The sequence below is a fragment of the Balaenoptera borealis genome (assembly GCF_965194805.1).
Source record: "Balaenoptera borealis genome assembly, chromosome: 4".
NCBI classification, from domain to species: domain Eukaryota; kingdom Metazoa; phylum Chordata; class Mammalia; order Artiodactyla; family Balaenopteridae; genus Balaenoptera; species Balaenoptera borealis.
Genome location: NC_138861.1, coordinates 57,232,263 through 57,257,608, shown reverse-complemented (window position 1 = coordinate 57,257,608; position 25,346 = coordinate 57,232,263). Strand labels below are relative to the sequence as shown.

General features: G+C 41.3%; 1 pseudogene across 1 annotated transcript in view; it reads right to left on the bottom strand.

Annotated features, from left to right (window-relative positions):
- Positions 1-25,346, bottom strand: part of LOC309627459 (solute carrier family 25 member 16 pseudogene) — a 252,225-nt pseudogene that overhangs the window by 169,728 nt on the left and 57,151 nt on the right. The window contains exon 2 of the transcript XR_014249457.1: positions 10,176-10,493. The product of XR_014249457.1 is annotated as a solute carrier family 25 member 16 pseudogene (transcript). The remainder of the gene's footprint in view (positions 1-10,175; positions 10,494-25,346) is intronic.

Below are 25,346 nucleotides of genomic sequence, written 5' to 3'. Positions count from 1 at the left end.
GAAATCTAAGGACCAGGTCCAGGACTTAATCATAATAGCTGCAGAGCTCTAGAGAAGGTTGAACTCTCAGCCTAGCCAGGTCTGTAATAATGGGACCCTAAAAATTGAGATGGCGACCTCTGGATTGATGCACTGGAAAATATTAGAGCCTCCGAATCCACTGGGGCCCTGAAGCTGCAGAAGTGGGCAGCACTCTTGGAGACAGCACATTCCCGCTGGCCCTGCATGAGAACATGGGGCCTCTGCCCCACTGCTTCTCCTGACACCCAGAGCAGCAAGAAGAGTGAGCTCTCAACACAAGTGCTGGGCCTGTGAAGGGAGGAAAGAGATTATACCCCAAAGGACCTGCAGGACCTGAGAGAGGACATGTGAAAGTTAACTCTAAGATGCCAGATCAAGGGGCTGCTAGGACATAAGGTGGGATTAGGAAGAGTTTACTCTCTTGGGATAAAGGATTTTAACACCATGGCAAAGACCCCAAGGCAGACACATTCCTGGGATGGTTTGGTCTGGTCCATCGCTTTTGCAAGCTCCTAAATGAAGCAGAACCGCCAAATTCGCTGTGGCAGACAGTGAAAGCGGGGAATCAAAAGGTTCAGAAAAGTGGGTGTGCTAGAGTAGATGTGCTATAACACAGGAAACCCCATCACACAATCATGTTTGGTGGGAGGGCCTTCAGTTTACTAAAACAGTAAGAGATGTTACTGAGAAGGCCCCTAGCATCCCTGAGATGCTTCCTCTGTAGGGCAGGACACTGTAGGAGAGGCCATTATAGAACTGGTCTCCCTGATAAAAAATGGGGGTGAAAGGTTTCAGAAAGAATAGAAGTGAGGTGACAGCACTGAACCACCAGCAGCAAGGACAGCACAGTTACAATGAGTAGCAAAAACAGCATGGCACCCACAGGGCTGAATTACAGGAGCTAAGATGATGGTTAATAGAACATGTTATCTATATGGGCAAGATAGATGGGCTGCCAACAGAGGTATTGCTCAATCAACCAAAAGGTATTGCTATACAACCAAAAAAAAAAAAGAAAAAGATGGACAGACAGGGGGCTAACGTCAGACACCGCAATAAAGAGTTATGATATCTTGCCCAATTTTTGGACCTGAGCCCATTTGGGGCCCCATAAATCATGGGCTGAAGGAGGCCAGTCCCCCAGGAGACAAGACCCTGCAACGTCATGGAAATGCATATGGAAAAGCATATATGGAAATGATTCTCTCAAGAGTCCCAGCAGACCTGTGGCCATTTACTAAGGAAACTATATACTGGGGAAAGAACAATACTCACAAATTTGGGGAACTCTTGGACACGGGGAGTAAGCTGGCACTGATACCTAGGCATGTAAAACATAATCATGGTCCAGATCCAGTTCACAGTGAGTTCAATGGGTTCACGGACCTACCCAGTAATTCCTTTCCTAATCACCAATTATATAACTGGAATGGACATACTTGGAATTTGGCAAAATCCCACACTGGTTCCTTGGCCTGTGGGATAAGAGCTATTATATCATGAAAAATAAAATGGAATGCCCCCTTTTCTATAATCAGGCAATATAGTAAATTAAAAAAGAGTATTGTATCATGGGGAAAATGGCAAAGATTAGGACGACTCTTAAAGACCTAAAGGATGCAGGAGTGATGGTCCCCAACATATCTCCATTTAATTCACCAGTGTGGCCTATATAAAAGCCAGATGGATCCTGAAAATAGCCTACTACAAGCTTAACCAAATATTTACACTAATTATACATTGGCCCAGGTGTGGTATCTTTTAATAGAGCAGATTAACAAGTCCTCAGCCACGTGGTACACAGTCATGAATCTGGTGAATATTTTCTTTTCCATTCTCATCAGAAAGGAAGATCAGAAATGCTCACATTCAGTTAGAACAGACTGCAATATACTATAAATACTACATTTATAGTTTTGCCCCAGGACTAGGCTTACTTTCTTGTCCTCTGTCATAACATAACCTGACATTCCCCTAGAATTTCACCCTGGCCCACTCTATTGATGACGTCATGCAATCCGACAAGATGAGCAACAAGTGGCAAGTATGTGAACCACCTTACTAAGACACAAGTTCTCCAGAGAAGGTAAGACAAAACCTAGGAAGATTCAGGGGTCTACCCTATCAATGTAATGTTTAGGGATCCAGTGGTCTGGGGTTTGCCAGGACTTCCCCTCCAAAGTAAAGGATAAATTATTTCATCACACACTTCCCACCATGAAGAAGAAGCACAATGCCCAGTGGGTTTCTAGGGTTTCTGGAGGAAGACTATTCCGTATCGGGGAACACTACTCCACCCAATATATCGAGTGAATGAATGGATGTCAGCTGAACATGAATATGTTCAAACAGCTCCTGCTACAATCAAGTGGCCCAGCTTCCTGCCCATGTGAGCCAGCAGATCTTATGGTATTAGTGGTATCTGTGTGGAGTTTATGGAAAGCCTTAATTGGAGATCGTAATGTAGAGGTCCAGGATCAAGATCATGCCATCTGCAGTGAAAAATTATACTCTTTGAAAAAAAAAAAAAGTTTCTGGAATGCTACTGAGTCCTGTTAGCAATGGAGCAACAAGTTATCATGTGGCCAGAGCTGCCGTCATTAGTTAGGTTCTGTCAGACCCATAGGTTGTAAGGTCAAGCAGGCCAAGCAACAATCCATTGTGAGATGAAAGTGATGACATATCTGAGATCGGGAAGGAGAGCTCGGGGGAATAAGAAAGCTGCATGATCGGGTATCCCAGGCCCCCTTGTCATCCACTGCTACTGCACCAGTACCTCTCCCTCAGCTCACACCTCTGACCACAGTCAAAGTGAGGAGAATCCCTTACAAATAGCTTATGGAGGATAAAAACTGAAGTGGGTTCATACATGTGTCAACTCAATATGCCCCAAATTGACAGGAGCTGCACTGAAGCTTGTTCTTGGGTGGCCTTGAAAGACAGGAGAAAGGGGATATCCTCCCAATGTCCCAACGAACAGAGCTTTGAATGGTGCACTTGATCATTCACTTTGTGTGGAAGGAAAAGTGGTCCAAAGTTAAAAAATAAATGGACTGCTATAGATTGAATGTGTTCCCCCCAAAAATAACATGTTGAAGTCCTAATCCCCAATGTGATGGTATTTGGAGATGGGCCTTTGGGATGGAACTAGAGTTAGATTTGGCCATTGTAATATAAGCCCTGAAAGTCATTTTTTGTTGTTGTTTTTGTAATGCAAGTGCCTGACTTAGGCAGCACCACTAACAAGGGCCTACAGAGTGTTTGTTCCACAAAACATCACACCAGGCCAAGGGGACCCCTTTATAAAAAAAAGGAGACGTGGCACTGAACACATGACCTCTGGATCTTCTGGTACTATCCTGTACCATGCCAGCCAGATGCTGCTAGTCTAACATGGTGATGGGAGGCCTTTTGAAGGTACAACTGAGGTGCCAGATCAACAGACTGGGAGAATGAGGCACACTCAAGGATTCAGTACACACTCTAAATCAATGATCACTATACACTGCTGTGTCCCCAACATGTAGAATATGTGGTTCCAAAAACCAAGGGGTAGGAGTAGGTAGGGTGCTACTTATCATTATTTCTAGTGACCCTCTTTGGGATGTTTTGCTTCCCATACCCTGGCATCTCTAGGTCCTATGTGTTTAGGTACACTGGTTCTGGAAAAGATAAATGTTTCTACTTGGGGATAAATCAGGAATCCCATTAAGCTTCAAGCTATGGCAGCCTCCAAGAACTTTGGACTACTCATTCTGAAGGACAAGCAATCAAGAAGAGTCAATCAATCAACGAATCACTCAATGAGTCACTTTCTTGGCAGATCATCAGAGGGGAATCAGGCTTCCTTTACATGCAAAGAGGCATATAGGAATGTGTGTGGCACCCAAGCAATTCACTTAGGCATCTCTTGGTATCCTCTTGCCCAAGTTTGCCTGTAAAAGAACAAATGTAGCAGCCACAGCTTGGGAAGGGAATGGGACCAGACTAAGAGCCCTCAAGAATGAGATAAGCCACCAAGACCAGCAGAAGTGCCAATTGAGTAGAAGGGAAATCCACAATGGATAGTAGAAGAGTGAGATAATGTGTATGAGTCATGATCTTGAGATTAGCACTAGCTATGGGGCTGTAGCTCATCCCTCTAACTCTCCTCTTAGTTTACCCCAGAGAAAGAAGCCCACCAGAATTCTAGAAGAGCTGCTCCAGAACCTAGATGAAGTGAATCTGAGTGGAACAAGGGGTGGACTGTAGTGAATGCTGTGATTCAATGCCCAGATCCCCCTCCACGATGGAAGGGTTTACTCCCCAAGCCGATAGGAGTGCTGGAAAACACCCTTCCCCTTAGCTGCCAGCCCTCTCCAAATATTGCCCTCAGCTAAAGAGATCAACCTCACAAAGTTACTCCCCTTTCCTAGGGACAGACTGAATTTGGTAATAACTTGTCAATGCAGGGGTATTGTGGTCTGGCCCCTTTGCCCCAGCTCAGACGACTTTGAAGACCATCCCAGCTTCTGATCTCCCTAAGGAGTCAGTTGGTTCTTTTCTAAATTACGTTACTGTTCAACTTCTCCCTTGGGTCAAACTTCCCTCCTCCCTACGCTTCCCGTCACATGGATTCATCCTGAGAGCGCTTCCCAGTAAATCCCCTGAACACTAGTCTCCTTCTCAGAGTCAGCTTGCTGGGGATCCCAACCTGCAACAAACAGAAGGAAGTTGCACTGATGAGCACGTAACTACTGTGGACAACTGGGCCTCATTCTCCCGAGGGTCCTTCTCGGAGACTGTGTTGAACACGTCTCAGAATTTTCCCATTGAGGAATGAGGGGGTCAGAGTATTTATCCACCAATTCCTACCCTTCACTGGCTGAGGGGTCTCTCTGGGGATTTTAACACTCTGACACTTTCTTCCTGCTCTGTGAGTGGGCTGAGGAAGCCCCTGCAGCTAGAGGACACCATCGGGTAGAACGTCTCAGGAAGCCATTAGTCTATAAGGGGACTGTCCCCAGGGTAGGTGCAGTGGTTACAAGAGGAACGTTGACATCATGTGCAACAGGTCGTGTGGAACCATGCAGTGTATTTCCACTGAGGCGGAAAAAGGCTAAATTATGTTTGTGAATGATGATAGAAATGGACCCAAGATGACTGTTGGAATAAAGCAGAACAGGATGAGGCCATGAGGAGGGAAAACATCTAATGACTCTTCATTATCATGTATCTTCAGTATGGAGTGTATGAGAGGGTGGGTGGGTGGGATGGGGATGCTGTGAGGGAAAGGCACATTATAACCATATTTTACAAATCTACAAGTATTTCACTGCTTCCTGGCTTGAAGCAGGGACAAAGCTCTTGAAGAAAGGAACTGTCTTGCTCATCTTTGATGTGGAGGAATGCCAAAGGTTTGGGGGCCATTCTGCCCCCACCTCCAGACACCATGATTGATGTGATAGAGAGAAAAACTAGGCTCAGATATCTGCTACTCAACAGCTCTATGACCTTAGCTATGTTACTGAAATGCTTGAAATCACTATTTCCTCACTTATAAACTGGAGACAATAATATCTATTTCATGGGGTTGTTGAGAGGGGTCAACAAGGAATGTGAAACACCTGACACAACTCTTGGCAGATAGGGGTGCTCAATAAATGTCCAATGCCCTTTCCTCAAAAAAAAATTTGGGGGTGAATGAGTGGACCTAAATTTACCTGAAGATTTTAGTAACATTACATAAATCCAAAAGTTGTCATATAGGAATTAACAAAGGGCTATACTGTCACGACAACCGTTGTCATGATGATCCTTCAGTTGTCATGAAGGATTATATTGTTAGGAGACAAATTAGTGTTATGAGTTCTGATTTCAGTGAAATCATCAGAGAGGGCTTCTAAAAGGCTCCAATATAGATAGTATTTAAGTTTCAAACAACAGTATGTCTAAATGAAAACAAAGTTAACAGCCACAGTGGTGACTGATTAGGTCATTTGGAATCTGTTTATTATTAGAGTCTTTAAAATGCCTTTTTGAACCAAGGCCACTCTACTCTACTTGATCTTTTTATGACAGTTTGAGATTTCAGAGCATGTTCCATGTCTCCAGAGCTGTTTTTAAACTATATTTTTGATGCATTATACCCTAAGTGGGAGAACAAAAAACACTTAATATTTAATCCCACTAGTTTCTCCTCTGAAGAAGATAATCTATCTTCCTAATCATTCCCCGTTCATTTTATCCACTCTCTGATATTCAGTGTTGGAAAGAATAAAATAACTTTTTTTTTTTTTTTAACTAAATAACTCAAGGTCACTGGGCGAGAGAGTTTCAGGATCAGTTTTGGGGATTTTTATTCATCTTCCTGAAACTTCAAATTCTTGCAGTTGTCGACTACACCCAAATCCCTGCATCTGTCATCACCAGATTTTTAAAAGAGAAAATGCAGAATGGTTTTATGTTTTGAGGACTGAAAAAAATAATCTTAACTTGAGGGAAGCCTTCAGAAAATCACATACACACCAAAAGAAACAGTCAATCCATGGAAGGATACCAGGGAAGCAGAGGAGGACAAGGCAAGTAAAGGTTATTTGTGGTGAGAACGGGGAGTGGGATTGGGGCTTTGTAATCTGCTAATCGCTATTTCAAATTAATTTGCAATCAAAAGTGGCTCAAAGCCACCATCTTAATTTACTTGCAAATGGCAAGCAGTAACAATGATAAAAATCATCATAATAATAGCTAATATTTACTTAGTTGATACTCAGTACTTTCTATTAATACTGTGTTAATACTTTGTATTGTTAATACTTTTGTATTAGTACTCAGTAAATTACTTCATATTAAGTGTATACTTACTGAGTATTAAGTACAGTGCCTATTGTGTATTAAGTACTTTACAAGCATTATCTTAATTAATCCCCACTGCTGCCCAATGAAGTAGGTTTTTTTTATTACACCCATATTATAACAGATGAGGAAAATGAGACTTACAAAGGTCATATCATTCAGGGTTCTGGCAGGGAAAAAAATGACCTCCTTAATGGGTTTAAATAAACTGTTTAATGAAGACTCCCCTTGGCCTCTTTTACACAATTGTGGGCAGAGCTAAAAGGAATCAACAAGGGGACCAGCAAGAGCTAGAGCCGTGAAGGGGGCCCACTGCCAAAATCATAGCCCCACAGCAAAGTAGTGGGGACCAACTCCCTGCCCTCAGATCTCCTGCCAGTTCCTCCCATTGGCTAAATCATCCAGATACCAGAGAGAAAGGTAGCCTACTTGCTGCCTTTGGTGAAGTTAAGCCTCCCAGGGCACAGAGCAGGGTGGAGAAAGATGGAGAGTGGATCTGGGAGGGCAAATGGGGAATACCCTGTTCCATGGCCACATGGTTTGCTCATGGTTACTCGGTGAGAATGACTTGAAAACTTATGCTATGTGACGTATGATAGGTCCGAGGGAACTGCTTCATTACTGATCCCAGCACAGGCCTTAGAAATGAAATAGAATACCTTACCCATCCATAGTCTACCTGCGGCAAGTTCAATCTCCATCCTACTGAGCCTGAAGAGGAAGTGGAAACCAGAGGTGGGTAGAGCTAGCTGACTCCCAGAGACCTTAGCAGTAAGTGGGTAGGGCTGGCCTGTATGGGACGATCTTTGGGGCTGAAGAACCCTTCTTCACAAAACAAGAGCAATTACCTCCCTACTTTCTCTTAAGGTAGTGATACCTCAGTTTCAACAGATAAGACAAAGTTTCACCACCATCCTAGTTTAAACTTTGTTCCTTCCTAACACCCTCAACGGAGATAAAGTAAGGGGTAAATACAACTGCTAGCAGATCCTTTATACTTAGAAAGTATATTTTGATTATAATAATAGTAATAACATTATATTTCATGGGGACTCGTAAACATGTGTGTATACATACAGATATTCCCGCTTTTCAAAAGTTTGCTTTATGCCACTTTGCTTTTATTACATTAGTACCTACTACATTAGTACCTGTTTAGTACCTATTTTCACTAACTGAAAGAAATCCAAAGAAGATTTTTCACTTTTAGGAAAAATGGCAAAAAGCAAAAATAGTTCTCAGCATTTGTTTTGCAACAGCCAGTATAGAGGCAGCTCCCACCCCAGCAGAAAGGGTGGCACATCCAAGCTCCTTCCCCTGGAACTACAATCAGCATCTCAGCATCAAGCTGCCAGACCTTCGAATTATGTCTGTGAGCATCTGTGCTTTATCTTGATTTATTTTGAGCATCCATTAGCAAGATGTGTCCTAAGGTAATTGCTTCTTCACTTTATGCCATTTCTGCTTACGAAGAGTTTCATAGGAATGCTCTACTTTCTCATAGCAGGGGAAAACTGTGTGTGTGTGTGTCTGTGTCTGTGTGTGTGTGTGTGTGTGTCTGTGTGTCCGTGTAACCTGAGGATTGGACTTTGTCCTCTCAAAGGCAGAAGATGCAGTTACCTCCCATAACCATCAATGCCAGATTATAACTATACAGGTCAGGTAAGAATTTCTATGCACCAATCCTGGAGGGGGCAGAGAAAGCACTGTAAATAGAGGACAAGTTTTAGAAGAGAAATACTGCAAAAGCCACCCATGTCCCCTTCCTCACTACAGATTTCCCTGACATGCCTGAGCTAGGCAGAAGCTTTAACTTGGATTAGAGATTTAAAAATCCCAGTCCCTTCTAATATAAGCATTTCAATCTCCAAAAAAAATAAATTCTTTATTAATCCCTGAGAGTAATCAGAAACACTATGATATCTGCCCAAGATTTTGTTCAAGTCCTGAGAAACACAAATGGTAACAAAAAAGAAAGTTGCTTTCTGCTCACGCCTACAAAGTTCTATTTATTCCATAAAGGAGACACTGAGGTCAATGGTGACACAAGGTTGGGGGGTGCATCTGATGGCAGAGCCAGATAGACTGAGTTGAGGAATGAGAGGGATTAAGGAAATAGAGATGGTGAGAGCAGTAATGCACTTTTTTTTTTTTTTTTAATTCCCTTTTGAGAAGTTTGGTTGTGAAGGTAAGAAAAGAGATTAGGGGTCAGCTGGAGGTAGATGGGAGATCAGTGAAGTTTCTTTTTTTAAGGAGAGGAAAATAGAAACCTGTTTAAATACTATGGGGATGACCTAATGGAGAGGCAAGGGTTGAAGACAGAGAAGGTAAAAGAACAAGGAATGGCATACAGTTCCAAATAGGAGGAGGGGGGTTCCGAGGCACAGGGGAGAGACTGGCCTTGGATGGGGAGGGACGGCAGTTACTCCATTCAGCAGAAAGGAAGGAGGAAAGAACGGGTAAAAATAGGAGAGGTGTGCAGATCTGGAAATGGGAAAGTAAGATATTTTTTCAAGAATAATTGCCATTTTCTTTATGAATTTAGAAATTAAAAACTGACCCATCTTCTCCTTGATTCTGTCTTGCATATCAGTTGCAACAGAAACTCTCAACAGACATTTGAGAGTCCAATAAATGGATAAACTTTAACATTCTTTGTGTTTGTATAACAGTTGATAATGTATTTAGTAACACTGCTTCAAAGAAGGTTTTTAAAATTCCAAATGATCACTTCCAGCTAGCTTTTTAGACCACCTATAAATGCATCATTTCACAGCTGCTAAAGTGGAGTTTGGAAGTCCCCTACTCAAATGTAAACAGAACATTCTCTCCAATTCACTTTTCTCTTTCTTTTTCTTTCTGTCTTTTTTTAGCCTCAGTCAGCAGGGCCCAAAACTTCCTTCACTCTGAGTGTGAAAATTAAAGGGAAGCAGTGGCTGCGTGTAGCCCTTGTGGATGGATATTATTTTGCATTTACAGTCTCTAATCTTTACTGAGCCTATAACATTGCTCACGATCTTTTTGCTTTTTTGAAGGAAAAACATTGATACAAAAGGTATAGAGGTTAAAATAATAAATTGCCATGTACCCATCATCAGAATCAACGAATCTGATTTAGTGATATTTAGTTCAAATCTTATTTTTTTCTTTTTACTAAAAGGCATAAAACATAACTGATGAAGCTGAAATTTCCTTGAGTGTGGAAAAGCCTCAGCAGAGCAAGGGGATAATCAGTTGACCAGGGTTCCTAGAAGGCAGGTTGGTAATTCATGGCAGTTTTGAGGAGAAAATTGTAACAGAGAACAGGTAAAGATATTAACCTAGGACAGTATGGGGCCTCCTCTTGGCTCTAGCAGGAGGGGAGGAGCAAAGGTTGGCTGTCCATTTAGAGCTGGTGGCAGAGAATCGAGAGAGTTTTCGTCTTTCAGTTTCTATTTTTTCTGTGATAGAAGCCCATTTAAGCCCATTCATTTGTTGAGAGTGAAGGGAAGTTGTGCTCAGGAACTTGGGGAAAATGGAGATCTGAAACAGCTCTTGGTGCAGGAGACAAGATGGGACTTGTTATGGCTCTAAGTCGGCAAATTGCTTCCTCTGGATCTTTAGTCAAATCTCCAGAATTTCTTCTGCCTTGATTTCTTCTGTAAAATGATAGAATTAAAATAAATGGTTGCTAAGGTCTTTCCAGATTGCGAATCATAAGGCCTACTCTCACGTTGACCCCAACTGTTACCGACATGGGTTCTTGGACTGTTTAATCGACAGAAATTACTAAGAAGCCCGATGAGAAATTCAGTCAAGGATTTACTGGGACTCCTGCTGCAGCACGAGGGAGCGAAAACAAATAACAGGTGCCCTTGCTCACTCCCTAGGGTGGGGCAAGCTGGTCCCTTAAATGGGGTGAGGGTAGGGGCGGGTCCATAGGTCAGGCAGGAGGCGTGGCTTAGGTGGCCTGCCCACTCCCTTGGTGGTGCTGTGTGCAGGGCTCACATGCAGGGCCCTGCTTTTGTTCCCTATTACTCAGAAGTGGCAGTTGGGTTTTGGCCATTTTGTATCTTATTGTTCATAATATGCCCCAATTGCACAGGTGTGCAGTTATTTTTAGTCCCTTATTGTTTCTTTGTATTCTGTTACTAGAGAAGACGTTTGTCCAGGTGCAAGCACTGCAGTAAATGGTCCCAAGTCCCAGGTCCCAGCCTGTCTCAAAACCACTGGAAAGGCTTCCAAAGACTACTCCCAGAATTCTCAGATTAGGAGTATTCCAGGGTTCAGTCAATCTGTATAGTGTGATTGATTCTATTTCATGGGCTAGGAGGCTTGGCTGGTTGAAAATTTTTAGTGTGCATCTCCTCCTTTTGAGATAGGTCCGCTGTTTGAAAAACGGCACTTTGCCGGCATTAACTTCACTGTTCACAGAAACAATTTTTTGAGAAGGAAGTGGTAACAATCAATCAGTCCAGAGCCTTGAGTATTTTATGCCATGTCAAAAAGGCATAATATCATCAAAGGTCACCAGTGAAAAGGATTTTAGCAATCATTTCATTCACACATTCATCCAGATTAGCGAGTCATACAGAACATTGCATGAATTGCACTGACTAGTTTTGCATCTTCTATGATTTTTGTGCACAGTATTATTTTCTTGACCTATGCCAAAATAAACTTTACTATGACAAGTATAAGCTACCAGGAATATTGTGACAACATGGACACCATCACTGTCATTGTCAGTATGACAGCAGACAGATTTCTTATGCTTTTTAGAGGTAGCTCAGAACAGCACAAACTTTCTTACAAACTTCCTTTAGCAGTAGCAATAGTACAAAAAATTGCTTTGCCAGTCCTTTTTCCAGCTACCTTTTGGTTGGCTGAAGTTTGTCCTACAGTAGATTTCTTAAGATAAGGCCCCTGGGAACATTAGTTCATGATTTCTTACATGTCTAAAACTTCAGTTGCCTTTATCCTTAAATGGCAGTTTGGCCAGCATTACCCTTAAGCACACACGACTACAGGCAGACGTTTCCTATCCCTGCCTCATTGCATCCTTTCTCACTTTGAAGAAAGGTGGCATGACGAATTTTTCATGAGGGTAGTTAATATTATTGTTTGAAGGGCTAAGAGAATTTTAAATTAACATTCAGTGCAATTATACTCTACACTGTGTGTGTATATGCCTTTGGGGAAAAGTGGTACCTGTTCTCTGAGAACTGGTTATTAAAACAAGAACAAAATGGTCTTGGATGAGACCTGGCTGGAAATTACATTTCTAATGTGTTTGCTTATTGTTTGAGAAACAAAACAAAATAAACTACTCTGTGAATCTGAAGATTTGACCACCACATATTTGGTTAGTGTTCAGCAGTAATTATTAACATTCCACTCCTGTTTGCCAGTGAATACTGATTCTAGGTTCTCTATGGAGAACAGAAGAAACCCTAGAAGTCTTTTCACCATGAAAAAAATTGTGACAATATAGTATTATCCTGCATTACTGAGATGATGATAAAGCAGCTCTCTAATTGGGACTTTTTCCTTTACGCTTCAACATGAGTTAAATGAGCAGCTAGCATTGTTTTGTTCAGGATAAGGATCTTTTTCACAGGAACTCTTGTATAGGGGAGAAAAATGAAAGTCAATATACCACAGTGTGTTGAGATGTGTAACTTCAACCAAGCTATCCGTCATTTTTGGTCTTGGGCTCACCCTATCCTGAGCAATGTTTCCTTCCCCTTATTAACCTTTCTCACTAGAAACTGAAATACTTAGAGGTTGATCTTAAGTGGGGTAAGGAAACATGAAGGAATCACAGACTCTCCAAGTTGAGACATACAGCAGAAGTCATCCAACCAAGTTATCTCATTTTCCAGATAAGGAAAGAGTAACCCAAGCTAATTAATAGCCTCGCCAAGGTCATGGAACTAGCAGATGTCAGAGTAGAATCAGAGCCAAAATGGGTCATGCTTCCACATTCAATGTTCTTTCTGTCACCTGAACCTAAACTTGGAATAGGCAACAAAGAGGAAGACACACAACTCTATTAATTAGTTAGTTAATTAATTAATAGAGTTTGTGAATCAAATTTTTGAAATGTCTCCATCATTACTTTGCCCACTGGTTGCCTACTGATTATAAGAGTCAGCAAGAGAGAAGTTCCGAGAAAGCTTAGTTCAAAAAGTAAACATTAGAGAAAATACAGGATGAATTACAAATTTCAGACACCACAGTGTATGTACCATTACTACAAGGCAGAGAAATTTAAAAAATTTTGTTTGCATCTCATTTCACAAATTATAAATAAGGCCTGAAAAAAGCTAAGCCACACATAATACCCTTGGCCCAGCCCTCGGATGATTTGTCAGCTGCACCATCTTAAGCAATTCCTCAACCATTCTCCGTACCTCAGTTTCCTATGAAATGGTGTAATAATAGCATTATCCTCATAAGCTTGTTATGAGGACCAAAAGCATGAATATGTATTGTATAATAATTATAATAATATAAATATCCAGATATAATATATATTATATCATATATACATTCACAAACTGTGAGGCATAGAGTGAAATTATATAGGTGTTTGCTATTCTACTTCTTTGTTAATGTATCTGAAAGGGTCATATTCAACAAAACTCATTTTGGGGAGTGAAAGCATGAAAGGGAAGTCTGAATTAGTATTTATCAGATGGAATTAGAAAAAAAAATTCCCTGAGGGTACAGAATTGCACAACTAAGTAAGTCTGAGAGTAGAAGGAGCTTAAGAGGAAAAGACCAGAGTGTGGTTGCAGAAGGTCTGAGGGCACAAACTCTGTCTCCTAAAATTAATCACCTTAGGCACTAATATTTCCAAGGGACACCACCACTCTCTGCCACAATGCTGGCTAAGCTTCAGCTGAAACTCTTGGAGTACCAGTTTCCTAAGGGGTAAGCAAGCAGATTGAACAAAACGTAATCTGAGGTCTCTTTCTGAATTCTATGACTTTAGGGGACTTACCTGAGGCTACTTAGCGAATGAGGGGCAGAAACAGGGTTGAAACTCACATTTCCTGACTCATTCCACCTTCACTTCTTCTCCATTCTTGCTGCAACCACACAACTATTTTTTGTTTCTACTGGGTCACTCTTCACTCTTTTTAAGGTTGAATTTTATTAAACTGGAGAAATATTTTATCCTAATTAAAAAAAACCCACGCATTCAATTTGTCACTTATTTCATCAATATTTGAGAAGCAACAGGCTGTTTGGGGACAATAATGAGTTAAGAGTTAGACAGACCTGGTTCAAAATCTGGTTCTGTTATTTAAGAGCCATGTGACCCTGGCCCAACTACTTACCTTTGCAGAGTCTCAGTTTCTCCATCCAGATGATGGAATGGATAATATCCTCTTCTCAGATTTGCGTGAGGATTAAGAGAGCATATTTTTAATGGACCTGACACTCTACATCTTCTCCCTTGTGTCAGCCAGTACTCTCAGTACAGAGTCATAAAACTTTAGCTTAGCTAGGAAAGACAATTTCTTTTGTGCTATGTAACTCAAGGGTGCAAGGCAGAGGCACATGGTGCTAGCAGGAAGCCAGCCAGAAGCCTGGAAGTCAGATTGCTCCCATGTGAAGTCAGTTGGAGCCCATGCAGAGCCAGAACCAGAGACAGCTGAGGGCAAGAGACTCTGATGTGGTGATTAAGAGGCATGTGATCAAGGTAGCTTCCCGAGAGAGAGAGAGAGAGAGAGAGAGAGAGAGAGAGAGAGAGAGATGTTGTGCAGACAACACGTGTCCGCTATTCCCCCACTGTGAGCACGGAGATCTGATTTGCATCACGGGCAGCTTGCTGTTAAGGCAAGTCTTAGGCCAGGTGCACAGCATCCAGATTAATCCCAGCTCACTTCATTAATATTTCCAATATTGTACCTCACCACCTTGACGTTATGATCCTAGACTTCGACTTGACTAGCCACAGGCCGGTTCACTCTTCTCATTTCCAACCGTTTTTCCTTTTTTCAATATTTCAATATTCATTGATATGGAGTTCCATTTTGGTGACATAATCTGTTTGATCTTTCCTCCAAAGTTTCTTTGGCCTAGGAAAAGATTATTTCTCAGAGTTTTCACACATGGTTCAGCTACAGTCACACAGAAAACTTTGAGTAAGTAAATAAATGCTCAAAAACACACCCAATCATTTGATTATAGCACATGAAAATAGTTATAAAAATTGCATTGTTTCTGAGCATTTATTTACTTAAAGTTCAGAGTAGGAGACGTGTTTAATCTTTCCTGTGCCAAAATTTCTGAGTGTAAATTTCTACAGATTCAATAAACAATTAGGCCTGCATAGCAGTCGAACTTCAGACAACATATTTGAGCCTAGCTCCACTGTCTCTCAGCTTCTGATTCACCTTATTCTTCCCTTTAATTCTTAGCACAATTAGAAAAAATTCTCCTCATGTCCTGGAGTGGGAAACTCTGTCCACACTTGGACCTTCTTCAAATCTTCGTTTCTATCTCAAATGGCTTATCAGGAAATGTCTTCTGAACAAAATAATGTGCTCTTGATGAAAGATTTCAAGTAATTTGTTCCACCTCATTTCAAAGCACGTTCAAATTAACAGAACAACATAAAGTGTAAAGCTTTATCTTCCAGATATTGAATATTATAATTATTATTGTCATCATCAGAAAAAATCTAAAATTTTAGGCATTGATAGAAGATGTAGGAAGACTTTTGGGGGGCCTCTAAAAAAGTCACACCACTAAGTAAGTAGATTCTACTTTCATGTAATTAATATTGGTCCATAATTTCCCCTTCATTCTTACTTTCCTCAATGCAATGACTTAGCTCCAGAATCATTTTCCTGAGGTTCAGATGACGATATTGAAAACACTATAGAGGTATAATGATGAGTCATGTCTTTTCTAGGTGTTTCCTGGAACCACAGGGGCCAGGACTGAAAATTGGGCAATTTGTTATAATGGGGATGTGTGGTTTTTAAAAACAGTCAGTTGACAGTTTTTGTACAGGCCAGCCTAAGCAGCCTTAGTTACTCCTTCCCTATTTCTTCTGCCAAACTTCAGCATCTCCATTTTTCCAAGATTTTGAGGATTATGCCCAAGAGTTTGAAGGCACCCAGCACACCTTTTCTGCCATCTTTCCCCACTGAAGCATCAGCAGCAAATCTGACTCACATATTTGAGGTAGCTGAGGGCATGTCCATGAGCAATTGTGAAACTGAGCAAATCATACTCATAGTTATAACTCATAGTTTCCTCATCTGAACTCAATGGCCTTGGATATCCCAGCCAAGCATTACCGACCTCCTCCTTATGGGACTAGGGGAAATATAGACTAGGAAAACCCAGTCCCAACTTATGTGTTGTTCATCATTTCACTGGGAAGTAACTATAATGCCAGGCAACATGTAACAAGAGCTGTGACAGCAGGCTCGAGAGGACAGCTTGACTCTAATTATGGGGACAAGGAAAAATCTGCTGGGCTTTGAAGATTAAGTAGTGCTTATACTTGTGAATATAAGAGAAAATGACATTTCAGGTAGAGGAAAGAACTTATGCAAGAGACATAAGAGTGTGTTGTAAAGAGATGGAGCCCGGAGAGTAGAAATGCTTGTAATAGAATAGCAAGTCTCCTAGGTAACAGTGCAGTGTAGAGCCAGCCAACAGGCCTCGTCCCTGTTCATTCCCTTCATAGCACCTATCACAATTAGTATGTATATATTTATTTGTTTATTTGCTTATATTTTCTAATGTTTTATAGCTTTATGGATTTCTAACATAATTTAAGCATTTTATGCTTAATTAATTTGTGTATACATATATATATATATACACACACAAATTGGGCTGTCACACTACCAGCCATCTGCCACTCACACTGCTTTTCATTTCTAGTAAGAGTTCTTATGTTCAGAAGTATAGGAGACAAATATTTTAACTGTCATTACTAAAATATCAGTTGTACATCACTCTTGCCAATTGTTCCATTTTAAGATTCGGAGCGATTGTCCTGAGAGTACCATTGCTCCTGACGAATTACTTCCCTCTGGTTCCCATTGAGAATCCTCACTGTTTCAGGGCTTTGAAGCCAGTGAGCAGAATCTCTCTGCACTGATTTTACCTGTGCAGGGCTGACACTGAGTCCACTCTTACCTTTGTTCACAAGAGATAAAGGGAAGTGGTGTTTTTGCTGTGCCTTCCTTAGAAGTGGCAGGGCAGGCATGATTCAATCCAGGACCATACAAGAGATTTATAGATTCAGCTGAATAGAAGGCTCTTTTTCCAAGTTCTTCTTTTTAAAAATTCAAGAGAATTGTTTGGTTGTCCTCAGAGATTATGTGACTCTGATTTGGTGACTGTACATTGCATTGGGGCTATTCAACCTTGATTTAACCCTCAAAATTGGAGCCTTTTGTCCCTGCCTCTTTATCTGTAAATGGGGTCTACAATGTTGATTTCATGAAAGAATGGTTTAACGACGTGGCTGAGTGACACAGATAAAGCATTTGGTACTCTGTCACCTAGATGGAAGAAATACACTAACCATGGTAAAATAGGAAAGTATCTGTGAGACCACTTACCTAAAGTAAGGTAGAATAATCAACTCAGACACCCAGTATCTGTCTGTCCTCATACTATTCTGAACTTTTTGTATTTGGAAATCAAACCATATCTTCATTGAATAACATATGCACATTGGATAAATATGCAATGAATTATGTAACATTTTAAACAGTTATTTTCATATTGCTTCTAAATATTCAGTTAGGAGTAAAGTCCTCTAAGTAAACTATTGATCATAACTATGTCTGTGTGGCCTTTTGAAATTGGGTATAGGTATTCAAAACCTGAAAGTATCCACTTTTAAAAGACAGAGAGAATGAACAATTATGTTGTCCCATGGGGAAATTTTTCTACAGTGTTAAATAAGAGGGATAGTCACATATTAACAAGAAAGTCTGATATTCCCAGTTTGAGCAGCATACAGCCTAGAGAGTCTGAAAGCAATGAGGATGGAGAATCCAGGCCAGTGGACACCTTTAGCCAAGAGGATGATAAGTTACATCCAGAGAGGTGAGCTGAGGCAGAGAGTACACAGGCAAGGAGACAAGTCAGGATGATCAGCTGAGGCCAGGCCCACTGACCCAGACCAAGAAACTCAGAGCAAAGAGACCTAAACCCAGACAAAGGGTCTGAGTTACCAGGAGTTATGAGTTAGCCAAGGGTTTGGGTTAATTGGCATGGAGCCCCACCAACTGGATACTGGATACTGAAATACCTTGCTAACTATAGTTCCAGATCTCTAGCTTTACTTCAAAACCTGGACATTTGTCAGGTTTGTCTTGGTTGAACATCACCCAGCAAACCCCTGCCCCAAACACACACACACACACACACACACACACACACACACACACACACACACACTGTATAGTATTCCAGTGAGTGCCCTTCTTCCTTCAATTATGGAATCTGAAGTAGAAAATCCTCCCAGTTCCCATTGCCTGCAGCCGTGGGTCAGGGGCACGTGATCCAGGATTAAGAGATCAGACACTCTTGCCCAGGACTATGAGTCTGATGAGAGGCACAGAGATGAAGGGATGCTTGGGGTTTACTCTGGGCAGCTCAGATGGTATCTAGAGATGGTGGCAATGAGTGCTGGCATGATCCTATGGTAGCAGTGGTGGCCTCCTGGCCACAGTCTTCCTGATACAAGGCTCTCGTGCTTCCTACTTTTTTGTACTTCTAGAGCTTTTTGGTTCCTGCCTGTCCTCCAACTCTCATTCCCTACCCTCCTCTGGATTCTGTTAGCCACCAAGGTCCTTGTAGTAAACTCCTTATTGGCTTAAGATAGCCAGACCCTGCTGCTACTGCTTGCAGCCAGGAACCCCATCAGTTATTTCAAAGTCTATATTCCAAGTCTCAGTGACTTTCAACACTGACTTCTGATCAATCATCAGGTCTTACAAAATCTGCCTCCTCAGATTCTCATATCTACCTGTTCTTCCATTTCTACTGCAGCAGCCACATAACTTGTCACTGAGATGACTACAATATGACAGGAGACGCTGCTTGTCTGATCGTCATATGTTCATCTACCAAACCACAGCTAATGATGTCAGTAAGGTTGGCCTGGATCTCCGAGCAGAGGTTATACAAAACAAAACAAAATAAAACAAAACAAAACAAACAAAACCATGAACCCATTTCAGGTGAGAACACCAGCACCTTTCCACCAAAGTGAGAACATAAACTTCCCACAGGAGAACTCAGTTTTAGTGTTGCTGCTTTCCACAGCACTAGCCCACTCAGCCAACCTCTCAACAATCACCTGAGGACACTGATATCCCCATTCTAAGCAATCACCTCTCTCAAATGCTGTACATTTTCTATTGAGAACGTGGGGACAATAGTCATTTTCTTTCATTGACTCTTGATGACTGACCTTTCTGAAATCATCGTGACCGTGTCACTCCCATGTTTAAGATCTTTTGGCAGCGTCTTCATATCTTTCAAGATAAAGTCCAAAGTGCTTAGCTCAGCAGATGGCCCTATATGATGGGACTCCTGACTTTGTCACCTCCTCTAACTCCCTCATCTAACCTCTATTACAGCCATGAGACTGTTCTTTGGAGAAGTTAGAACATTTTATGCAAATCTGTTCCTTCTGATTGGGATTACCTTTGTTTTATTTTCAAAATTTAAAATGTATATGGTTTAGAAAAGTAAAATAGTTCTACAAGACATATAAGAAAGGAAGTTTCTAGCTCCATCCTTCTCACCCTTGAATCCCATTCCCCAGAAATGACCAAAATTTACTCTTCTCATCACGTCTTCTCTTATTTGGTTCCGTATTTCTAAATAACGTGCTTGTACTGTTAGCTCTTGATATTTTTCAGGTTTTAATATTATTATTTGACTTCCAACTATATGATAAAGATGTAGCTTTTCACACACACACAAACACACACACACACACACACACACATTTACAGTATCCTGATTCTCCTAATTAGTTACAACATTTGGCTAGCTTATATTTAATGTTTATACTATTTTGACTTTAAACATTAATCACAGAAGGTCCACATAGATTCTTTGATTATGGTTTTGGTCCTGTTTTGATTCCCTGTTTTGATTGCCCTTTTAAAATTCATTTTCTTGGTGTTCTATGTACCTATCATTTATTAATTCACAAACTCCCTAAGAAAATGTTGGTCTCCATTCAATAATTTCAAACACATCTGATAATCATTTCACCTTTTTCTTGGTGACATCTTTCCTGTTCTAATCTAGACTGGTTGGTGCACAGCTGTCATTCTAGGCTCTTCCTTCACCCCTTCCCATGTTGGATCCACCAGCTACTCGCTTCTTTTGTTGGAGCACACTCTCCGGTAGCTTTCTAAAAAGGAAGGAATTTTTTTTTTTGAGATTTTGAGATCTAAAAATGGCATGAGTATCAAATTATAGGTTGGAATTATTATTTTCCTCATAAATTTAAAGACATTGCTCTTTTTTTGCAGCCTCCAGTGTTGGTATGAGTAAATTTGATATAATTCTAATTACTGATCATTTGTATATGACCCATTTTTTTTCTCTCTGAGAAGTTTAGAGATCTCCCATTCGACTCAGGGTTCAGAAATATGATGTTATGCCTTGATGTGAGTCTCGTCCCACAACTATTGTGTGAGGTTTTATGGAATGAATTGTCCCTCTTCAGGGTTCCCTTTTTTTTTTCTTTTCTTTTTTTAATAGATCTTTATTGGAGTATAATTGCTTCACAATACTGTGTTAGTTTCTGTTGCACAACAAAGTGAATCAGCTATGTGTATACACATGTCCCCATATCCCCTCCCTCTTGAGCCTGCCTCCCATCCTCCCTATCCCACTCCTCTAGGTCATCGCAAAGCACCAAGCCAATCTCCCTGTGCTATGCTGCTGCTTCCCACCAGCCAACTATTTTACATTCGGTAGTGTATATATGTCGATGCTACTCTTCAACCCAACTTCCCCTTCCCACCCCATGTCAAGTCCATTCTCTATGTCTACCTCTTTATTCCTGCCCTGCAGCTAGGTTCACCAGTACCATTTTTTTTTTTTTTTTTTTTTTAGATTCCATATATATGGATTAGCTTTTAAAGAAGATTCTACTTTCTCTGGTCCACTAAGTCAGTTATCACTTGTCAATTTGTTATATAGCTTCCTTTTCTTCTCAGCTTCTTTGCTCTTGGGTTTTTTACTTTTTAAAATGTTTTTGATAGCATTTTAGTGGAAGTTGAAGATTTCAGTCTCTGTTGAAGGATGGGCCGCAGCACAACTGGAAGAGGGGTGGTGCTTGTCTGCTGGGGTCCAGGACAGGCTGGGAAGTTCCCCTCCCCTCTCAGAGCCAGGCTCCTCTTGCTGTATGACTTCTAGTGAGGTCTGGGGCCTGTGTCAGGCAGAACCAAGGCACTCCATTTCCAGTTTGCGAGATGACCAAGGATGCTCAAGCCAAATCAAATGTTGACAGTTCTTCAGGCTTTTCTACCACAATATTGGAATTGAACACATTGGCCAAATAAAGTTGAAAAATTTTTTAAAAGGCAGAGTGGGAAAAAGAGGGACCTTGTTCAGCCTTGAAATCTATGGGCTCAGCCCCCAAAGCACTGGGAATCCATCCTCCCCAGTGAACAAAAGCAGCTACAGCTTTTTCTCCCCTTGGTCAGTAGTTCCAAATATTTTTGTTATCACAGTTCCCGTTCGTTGTATGTATGTCCTCTTGCTACCTGCATTTTTTCTCACTTTTTTTTTTTTAATGAACCCATCAATTTTCCTTTATTTATTTAACTACTCCCAAGCAAAAAATGAAAAACAAAAAAACCCCAGTATGCTCATTACATTTTTCTTTAGTCTAACCAAGCTGTTAACAAGGTGAAGAGTCAATACTCAAAATATTCAATGAAAATTATACAAAGCCACTCTAAAAATATCATTAGTGCAAATCCACTTGTGATTCACATTCTAAATAACTGGTGAAACCCAACGATCAGCATTTCATCCACCTTCAGCTTTTCCGCAACCATACCACGGATGGAAATATTGGCAGCTGGCTGTTGACTGTGGCATGCAAAAACATGATGGATTTGGGGTAATGGCATATTCATCAGCTTCCCCCTGACAGCTGCTTTTCCTTGGAACTGTTTCCCTCCCAGGACAAATGTGTTGCCTGGGTACAGAGATCACCCAGCTGTCTCCTATCAACATCAAAGTGACGATAATACAGGTGGACAAAACTCACCCTGACTTACTCCCACATGGGTCTCTCAGCCATTTCACTCAATATCTGCTCTAAAGTCTGGGGAGGAAACATCCCGAGCCACCAAGCCAGCAACATACAGTGGACAAAAGCTGGAATGACTAACCTGTCCTGGGAGGAAAAGTCCAGTTGTTAAACCTATTTGTGCTCAATTTATCATTTTCAACTGGAAGATCCTCTGTTTAGAATACTCCTGACCTACCTATCGGGTTGGACCATATTAAATTACCAATTTCTGAACTATAAGAATGGTAATTTCATACAGTTCAACCCAAATCACTTCTACCTGTCCTTCAGGACTTGGCTCAGCTATCCCCTCATCAGGACTCCTTCTCTGGCTTCCCTGATTTAGATGCTACCATTCTGCTCCCATTGCATGCTGGGTATATCACTATGTAGTACTTATTTCTTCACAGTGGTATCTTGTGTTTACCTCTGTCTTTTCCACCAGAATTAAGGAACCAGGTCTTATTTAACTTTGAATACCCTGCATGTAACTCAGTGACTGGTAAACAGTAGGCACTCAATAAATGCTTAAGTAAATGAGAATATAAAAGAGAACAGCTAGCTGGACAGATTATGGCAGAGATCTGTAATCTCACCTAAATAAGGTCCAGGTGTGGATGAGTCTCCTTGGGTGTATCTCCTTAAATACAGCTACTTTGAGTACTGTTCCTCTCAATCTACAGATCTGTGAAACTAAAGAGATAGTTATCTGTGTCACATACACCCAAAATACAATGATCATGCAAGCATAGGGCAATTGCTATAGAAACTCCTACTCAAAAAGTGGGAAATGGGATACACAAAGGAGTTACTGCCCATAGCAATTCTGAAATCCAACAGAGGGAATGCTGCAAGCTCCTCCCTTTGTTTTCAAGGCCTGGGAATAATTCTCCAGGGCTCTCAGCTCTATTCTGTAGGCTGTTCCACCCTCTGAGTCATCCTTACTTTTTCATGAAAGATAGCACTTGTTTGTGGTTGAATAATTTTCTCAGTCTGCTTCCTGCCAGTAGAATTTTGGAGGCCCAGTGGCCTCTTTCCATTCTGTCCTGTCTCTGTCTCTTTCAATCCAAGCTATCAGTGTTTCTGTTTATATAGTTTTCTCAAAAACTTTGTGGGACTTCTGTGCAATTCATTGGGTTCACACCATTAGACACGTGTCACATCCATAAATCTCTTCTAGATCAGCTCTTCTCTATGCTGGGCTCCTGCTGAGAAGAATGAGGGCCCACATTCTAAGCTTCCCTTGTTCCCTATTGTTTGAGAAGATTTGTGAGATGTGTCTTTAATCTCTTCAAAGGGCCCTCTGTGGACTAAATAACTTGATCCTTTGATCTTTCTGGGGTCTGAATAAAATGTTGTACAGTTACTCCTTTGGCTTTATCTCTAGACCACATTTTCCTGATAGTACTCAGAGGTCATTTCTTAATTTTAGCATTTTTTGTTCTCTAGAGAGGAGAAGATTTTTCAAAACTTTCAAGTTCAGGCTTCTTTCTATTTAACAGTCCTTTCCTCAAATTCTCTCTCTCCTCTTGCATTTCATTATGAGCAGCAAGAAGAAACTAGGCAGCACCTTCCACGCTCTTGGAAATCTCCTTAGCTAAATTACCAAGTTCATCCAGCACTTTTCCTGCTTTCCATCTAAGTGCAGATGACAGTTAACAGTGTTGCTAAGATTTCTGACAATACATAACAAGGATTCCCCTTCCTCCGGTTTCCAGTAACACGTTTCTCACTTCCTTTTGAACCCTCACAGGCAGCATCCTCAAGGTCTGGATTTCCGCTGCCAGGTTGTTCAAGGTGACTTCTTAAGCTTCCTATATCATGCTGCTCAAGGTCTTTCCAGCTTCCTCCCACTGTCTGGTTCCAAAGCAACTCTGAAATTTTTAAGTATTTGTTACAAAGGCACCCCACTTCTACTAGCAAGATATGTATTGGTTATGTAACACCACATAACAAATTATCCCAAACTTAATGGATTAAAATAGCAAGTTACTGGATTCCTGGGTCATGAATCCAGGTGCAGCTTAGCTGGGTCCTCTGGCTCAGTGTCTCTCACAAGGCTCCAACGAAGGTGTCAGAGGGGCTTCAGTCATCTCAAGACTTGAATAGGGAAGAGCCCTCTTCTCAGCTCACTTACATGTTTGTTAGCAGGATTCAGTTCCTGGCAGGCCGTTGGCCAGAGGACACCCAGTTTCTTGCCACATGGGACTCTCCATAGGGCAGCTCACAATGGCAGTTTGCTTTATCAGAATGAGCAAGAGAAAAGAGTCAGAGAGAGAGGGAGTGTGAGCAAACAGAAGCCACTCCCTTTTATGTCTTTATCTCGGAAGTGACAGCCCATCACTTTTTCCATATTCTATTAATCATAAGCGAAACCGTGGGTAATCATTAGTCAAACCCATTTCACCTGCCTTCACTAATCAAGGTAGTTTTAAGACTTGCATGTTCTCCAAGCGGCATGTAACCTAAACAATAAGATGTTTGCCTGTTGTTTTCCAGGAACTTGGAGTCAGCTGTGTCTAGTGCGAGCTGAGCTGGTTAAGATTGGATAGGACCACCTACCCTCCAGCTGGGCATGTGCGAGTGTTCGCTTAGTGACCTTTCGACGTCAGAGGGCTGAAAACTCCACCCTCAGATCGTGCTAAGTGCCTCCATTTTTTAACGTGCAGAGGCCTGTAGCTTAGTTACACCTGCCAGAACAATGATGATCGCTTCTTTTTCCAATCACCTTCCCCCACTGCTCCCCACACTCACCACACCTCAGACTGCCCTGCTTCTTTATTCTTTATCCCATAAAATCCCCGAGCTCCTTGCTTTCAGAGAGGCAGATCTGAGATGTGTTCTGCCATCTCCTCGCTTGCCTGCCTTGTGAATAAACCCTCTCTTTGCTGTGAACTTGGTGTCTCAGAATTTAGGCTTGTTGCGCATTGGGCAAAACGAACCTGGGTAACTCAAGCAAGCCTCTCAGTCCAACCCACACTGAGGGAAGGGGATTACACATGAGCACGAATAAAAAGAGGCAGGGATCATGGGGACCCATTTTAGAGGCTGCTGAACTACAGCTTCATAAAGATGCATGAATGGGCAGTTATTATTATTTTAAATTTAATGTTTATTCAGAGTTTATTATGTGCCACACATTATTCTAAATGTTTTGCATACACTCATTTGATTCTTAAAACAACCC